Below are 7,758 nucleotides of genomic sequence, written 5' to 3' on the forward strand. Positions count from 1 at the left end.
CGCTCAAGATGATCTTATCACATGTGTCCAAGAAAAGAATATTTTGAGACTCTGGAGTTAAAAGAAGGTGAAGTCCTTTGATTTAGAAATAAAAATGATTGCAAAGTTCATGACTCTGAGTTCCTTCTCCATAATGTGAGGTATGTTCTCGAGCTTAAATGAAAATTGTTGTCCATAAACATGTTCGATGATCTGGGCTACCTCACTAGAGTTGAACGTGGAGTGTTGAAAATTTGCATGTTGTATTGATAATGGTTAAACTGTCCAAAATATATGGGTGTATATTTTGGACAATTCCACTGTAACTGTACATGTATTATTAGTTAGTTAAGAATTTCATAAAAAAACTAAGTTATGGCATTTGAGGTTAGGGAATTTCCAACAAAAGAGTATTAGTTGAACTTGCTAAACAATGGTTGTTATGGAATGAGTAATTGAATAAGATGCAACTTTTGATAACTGTGTACTAGGAAAACAACACAAGGTGAAGTTTAGGAGTGATGTGAAAATTTTTAGTTCACCTCTTGAGTATGTTTATTCAAATCTATGGGGTTCAAAAAGGGTGGAAACTCATTGGGGGTGATTTCTATCTTCTCTATATTGTTGATGATTTCTCAGTAAAAGTATGAGTCTATATTTTAAAAAGTAAAAGTGACACCTTTGAAAAGTTTAATGAATGATATATTCTTATAGTAAATCATTTGGAAATTAAAATGAATATATTAAGAACTGACAATGACCTGGAGTTTTTTTAGAGAAATTAAATGATTTTTCTAGGAAACAAGGTATTAAAAGGCATACAGTTGTTGCTGGCACACGTCAACAAAATGGACTAGCATAGCGCATGAATATAACCTTTTTTAGAGAAAGAAAATGACATGTTGTTGGGATCTAGGATACCAAAGAGTTTCCAGGTGAAGCGATTTCTAAAATAATTTACTTGACCAACATATGTCCATCCAAAATAAAATTCAAGACACCTATGAAAGTTTGGAGTGGGAAACCTTAGACTACTTAAATTTGAAGAACTTTGGAGCTTTAGCATTGACACATATCAAGTAAGAAAAATATTAATCTTTGGATGTAAAATATATCTTCATTGGTTATCTTGAAGGGGTGAAAGATTAAAAATCGTGGAAGATGGATCATGAGGATCAAAATTTATCACAAGTGCATGGGTGTTACTTTTGATGAGACCCATATGGGGATGACGTGCAAATACCTGGATGTTAAAGAATCATAAACTATGGTGGAGAAGACTCATTTTGAGATGGAGGTTCCTGCTAGTGAGACTAGAGATTAAGAGATATTTGAGACTTCCATTTCCATTACTATTTAATGGTAACCTATAATGGCTCCTAATCTGTTAGCTTGTGATATATTTAAGAGGGATATTATAATGCGTTAGAGGTAAAATTAAGTTGATCTTATTTGTTATAATTAAAATATGGATGAAAGGTTGCAATACTCAAAACTAAAGACCTTCAAAGAAGCATTCAAAAGTAAATATAGTCAAATATGGTTAAGGGAGGTAAATGATAAGATGCATTCACTGATAAAGAACCATATTGGGGAGATTTTGAGACTACCCAAGAAATAAAGGGCGATTGGATGCAAATGGATCTTCAAGAATAATGAAGGTATTCCAAAAATTCAAGAACTAAGGTTTAAGCCAAGGCTTGTATAAAAGGTTTTATTCTGGTGGAAGTTGAGGGGATTGATTACAATGAAATATTTTCACATGTGGTAAAACATTGTTCTGTTAGGTTACTTATGGTTATTATGAATGAATATAATCTCGAATTAGAATAAAGAGACATCAATTTTTTTTATTACTATCTTCCCCATGGGTATCCACTTACATCCCTAGAAAAAAATGTTATTTGTGGATATATGTATATATCAGCGGGTATCTTAAAACTCGCGATTTACCCGTATAGCGGATACCCACATGTATATGGGAGAAATACAAATATCATATTTATCCAAAAAGGGGCAGACACGAATACCATACAATCCACCACATGGATATACATTTACATTCATTGGCTTAATACTCTGTAGCGGTAAATTCATGACCATCAAGCTATGGATAAGCTTGACGTCAGTAAAACCAGAGTCGCCACCGCGTTTTTATTTTTTCCAAGGGAAAAGTACGAACAAAACCCAAAGATAAGAAGTTTTTAAATCAAAACTAATAAAATGCCAGAGATTACAGGTAAGGGGGTTGGTTACACAGAGGGAAGGTGTTAACACCCAAAGCATCCTAGGTACTCCTAGGGAGCCCTTTTTGTGTGTACATGTGTTTTGGATATAAAAGATGTTTGTAATAAATAGAGTGTGAAGATGAGAAAAGAATTTATTAATTACATTTTTAGTTATTTTTTAACAAAATTTAAGTTTGAAAGAGGCACAAAAGGCCTAAAAAAAGTTTGAATGGGTGTTAGTTCTTTTCGTCTTTTAAAATTTTAAGTCAAACATGGTTAAGTTCATTTACAAGTTTGATCAAGAAAAAGAGTTTGAAAATGCAATGGCATAAGGCCAAAGTTTCTAATTTGCAACCAAGTCATAGTTTAGAAATCACAAGCAAAGAAGATTTTGAAAGGGGGGAGAGATTTGAAATTTAAGAAGTGGGAGGAGATGAAGAGACTAATCCTAAGCAAAAATTAAAAGTTAAGAGTTGAAAAGATCTGACCAATAGGATGCAATCCAGTAGACAAGAATGTCATATGGAAACCCAATTTTCCCTTGGACTTTAGAATCAAGCAATACCAATACACACAATAGCAAGGTGAAAAGCAAGGCATCAAATAAAGATAGCCACATCCAAGCTTAGCAACTCCATGATCTTCTTCATAATCTCCCATATATCAAATGACATACTCCTTGAATGGCTTAGAATAAGGCACTAGACGCAGATTCAAAGTAACAATTGCATTAAGACCATGTAGCAGATGAACTTAAAAGGGATCTCAATACTTGCTTCAGATGAAAGTTTAATTCACAATGACTGGCTTCAGAAAAGTTGGCATTGGCCAAGTCCTTTTTGCATAGGGAATGTTGCCTAATTCTAAGTCCAATGTCTCAGGTCAAATCCAACATTTCACATAATTTTTTTAGGGTTTTTGTTGTTATTGTGTACATTAAGGTCAAAAGACCATAAACACAAACAAAATACACAAACAATTATATACAATTACAAGATATGGCTCACGTGAGCAAAGTAAAAATGACATTAAAGTAAACAAGTTAAATGGTATGAATAATGGCAAATGATAAAGACTTGAATTTAAAGTGAAAAAAGTAAATGACTTGAAATTAAAAGTTAGTCAAATGTAAGTTGATTAGAAGTTAGTATTGCTTTTGCTTTTTTATTGTTTAAGTCATTCTTTGGAGAACACTCAACCCTCTATTCACAAGCATGAATCCTTGAACCAAGACATCTTCCAAAGGAAGGAAAAAAGGCCAAGTTTTCACACAATACCATGAAAGGGGGGAGACTTACAATCTCACTTACTAGAATGTTATGCTTTTGTGTCAAAATTTAGCGTTATGTTAAGCAACCGTAATTGGACTTATGTAGAAGTCACAACTATTTGAGGCCGGGCAATAGAAATTTTAGTGTTAATGCATGTTAGAGATATGGTATTGTGAATCATACCCCTAAAACATACCACACTTAAAAGAAAATGGCAAGAGGGTGAACCTAATCTCATCCATACTTATGTTGATTTTGCAATCAACTAGCCTTAGGATGTAGAGATATCATAGGTCAATGAAATGGATGAGATAGAATGAGATTGAAGACGAAGGGGGGGGGGGGGGGATGAAACAAACACAAATTGGTCATGGGAGGACTTTTATCAAATTAAAACCATTCATTCATTTTGGGAGATGAAATGCATATTTCATCAATCCCCTAAATCCAATGATTTTAATCCAACAAAGTCAAATCAACCTTGACCAAGTCCCAACAACAAAAGTCAAACTCAACCAGTCAATCGAAATAGCTCAACATAATTTATTTACAATTACATAATTAAAAATCAATTAAAAAATACATTAAATTAAATTAGGGTTGGTCAAAATCCTAAAACCTCTTCAAAACACCAAATAAATGGCCAAGAGATTTATCATAGGTCAAACAAGGTCAAAAGACCTTGGGGAAAAATTTCATTATTTTTGGAAACTTAAAAGTATTTTTAAACAATTTAAAATATGCACAAAAACAATTAAATCATGAAAAATATTAATATTGATCCAAAAAATAATTTTAATTCAGAAAATGAAAGAGAAAAATATTTGATTTTTTTTTGTAAAAGTCCCATATTTTTTGGATAAATATTAAAATTAATATGAATTAATAAAAATAAGTCAATTAAAATGAAAATCAGAAAATGCTAAAAAATGTGGACCACTTGATCTCCCTCATGAATTGAGGTGGCAGATCAAGTGGATTAGAGCGTGCCATCCATGGTGAACCTTAGTCAATGTTCCACACGTGTGGTAATCAATTTGGATGATCAAGATTAAAACAAAATAGAAGGATCATGTGGTCTGGATATGTGCCAACACATAGCCGGAGCCAGAGCTCCAGTCTTCTTCTCCGGTGGACCTCATCGGACTGGTCCACCTTCAACCATCACCAAAATAAAAAAGGAGGACATGAATTTAAAGTAAAAATGCTCAGGAGCTCGAATCTGGCCTCAATTTCACCTAACTCCAAGTATATAGAAAGATACAGGGAGTTGAATTTTGAGGATCATGATCTGAGTTGCTTCGATTTGACCTCTAAGCAACTCAATCTTGTTGCCTACATTGATAGGACTTCAGACAACCAAAAATCAACAAGAATAGTGGAGAATTGAGTGAGAATCAAAGAGATGAAAAATTCAGAAATTCACCTTCACTGCAGGTTCAGATGGACACGATCTTGCTCTCAATTGTGCTTGGCCTTGCTTTGGATGCTTGATGGAGTGGAAATGGATTAAGGAAGAAGAAGGACTCTTGGAGTTTGAATCTCAAAATAGTGGGAGATTTCAAACTTGATTTTCAATGAAAATCACCAGGCTTATCCTTTGAATGTGGAGGTTTAAGGTTGTAGTTTCAAAGCTTGTGCGCCAGGGTCCTCAATTCTGAGCGAGATGACTTCTATTTATAGCCAAGGTCATTGATAATTGCACACCTCTTCAAAAATTCAAAAATAGCAAATCACCTTTGCATGGATGCATGGCCGTGTGATAGGCCCATGTAATGATGCATTCAGGTCCAAAAATGAGTGTAAGCAATGCTGAATTCATGTGGAAAGGCCATGCATTCGTGTGTGAGAAATGGAACTTCAAATCTTCCAAATGGTCCTTCAACTTTAAGCCATGCGCAAGTCATTCATTATTTGTCCAAATGAGATGAATTTGGACTTTTTGGAAAGGTTAGATCAAGAGGAACAACTTTCATGTTGAACACTTTTTTATTTGAATCTCGGATCATGATGAATTTGGAGGTGGAAGTTTGGAAAATCAAACATATCAAAACAAATTCTAAGTACCAAGCCATATGCTCACTTCTTCCACCTTGAGTAACTTTATCTATTGGATTCAAATGAGAAAAGTTCCTTCATCAAAGTTGTAGCTATCTCAAAGTCCTTCAAATTGGTCAAAAATTTGACCTCATTCGGATTTAGCATGAAGGAGTTATGCATTTTAGAAGTTGAGGAAAATTACTTGTTCAATGGTATTGGCCCAAAATGATTTATAATGTTTCCTCATATCACATGCATTTAAAAGTTGAATTTTCACTTCCTCCAAACATCAAAGTTAAAATAGACATCTTGTATTTGATTATGCAACTTTAATGGATTTCGTCTTATAAAAATTGAGCAAGTTATGGTCTTGGGAAGTTGACCTCCAAATCAGGGTTTAGACAAAATGACCTATAATATTTCACCATAAAAAATGACTTTACAAGCAAAACTAACTCTTGACCTCAACATTAAAGTTGTTTGGAATGTCATTTAGAGTAAAGTTTCTCTTTGTATCATTTTCATATGATAAAAAGTGTAGGAGATAGGGTCTAGGGAACCCCAGTTTTGATTAGTTGACTTTCTCTGGTCAACCACCATGAGTCAACTTGATATCTTGATATTCTATTGACTTTTGGGACTCATGGAGGATCATATATGCATAAGATGATTTAATGTGAAGTATCCTTTGAAATATTTGATCAGTTCGTGAAGAAACTTGTTGAAGAAGTTATATAAGATACCCAGATGAATTAGGGTTTCCAAGGCAAACCAACTCCCCACTCTTGATGATTTATTGATAAAAATAACATGTGAAGATCATGGGAATTCATATATGATACTTAGATCCATTATAAACCATTTCTTGATTGAGCTTCTTTTCATTGAGGGTCTCAAACCCTATATATGAGCTTGATAGAGCATAAGGGAGCATCCACACTACCTACAAAAGACTTAATCTATACAATGACATATTTTTGGTATTTTGGTTAGTAAACAAAGAAAAATGAAGTATGATACAATCAAATGGTGCTTGGTGATCTCTCCCAATGCAAACCCAAAGAATGAGGGGTAAGGAGGATGCCAAGGTATGAGCCCAATGCTAATGCATATGATGAGAATAACATGAGGGATCTTAGGGTCGAAATTGGGGTCTTACATGCTCCAATCAATTGGATGGCTCAAAAAAGTTTTTCCAAACGATTGGAAGAAGTCCCTAATCTATTGGGTATTTCAAAAAACTTTTAAAAGATAGTGGACACTTTCCTAATCACTTGGCTCAGTATTGAAAACATTTTTAAGATATAAAAAGGTTAGAAAAAAAAGTTTAAGTGTGTGTGTGTGTGTGACTTTCCTTAAAACTTAAGAGCTACTTCCTTACTTATACAAAACTCTGGTCACTTAGATAGACACACCCGGACAAGCTTTCACACTTCCTCTCTTTCATTACTATAAGGATTCAAGATTCTTTTCCAGATACATCGATCACATAAGCACTTCAATCTTGAGTATCTTTTCTTGATGAGGTTTGAGATGTGTTTTTCTAGTTGGGTCACCATCATCAGTGAGTTGAAATCTATTTCCACCGACTTCAACATTAACACTTGTTGTCATCATCAAAACTTCAAGGAGGATCTTTTATGGGTCTATCCATGTTTATACCTGCAAGCACATAGATCCACAAACTCAAGATAAAGACACTTTGGAGGATTATAGGATCAATCTATGTAGGTAATATGGAAACTAGAAAAACCTAATTAGGTTTTATGTTTACGTTGTTTGGGAAACCATAAACTAGAAATCAATAATTAGTGCTTACATTAACTATTACTCAAGCATAATCTGTTTCCCTTGTTGAATGGTTCAAATGAGCAATATGAATAAGATGTGTATTTAGGGATTCATGAAGCACTGTAGAATATGTAAAGATAAAATGTGATAGTCAAAATGTCACTCACTTGGCCAATCATCAAGTTTATCGCGAGATGACAATCTACATTGACATTCAACTGCACTTATAAGGGACATGATCAAGTCAAATGAGATTCATGCTTAAAAGGTGCTCTAAGAAGAGAATCTTACAACTACTCACCAAATCATTGCCAAGATAAAGGTTAAAGCATTGATAATACTTGATCGAATTTGCTGAAGGGTGATTCAAGCTTTGGAGAGAGAAGGCATCATTATCAGTTTAAAGTTAATATGGATAATTTTTGTAATATGCCTTTCAACCTCAAGTG

This window comes from Lathyrus oleraceus, chromosome 3 (assembly GCF_024323335.1).
Source record: "Lathyrus oleraceus cultivar Zhongwan6 chromosome 3, CAAS_Psat_ZW6_1.0, whole genome shotgun sequence".
Classification (NCBI taxonomy): Eukaryota; Viridiplantae; Streptophyta; class Magnoliopsida; order Fabales; family Fabaceae; genus Lathyrus; species Lathyrus oleraceus.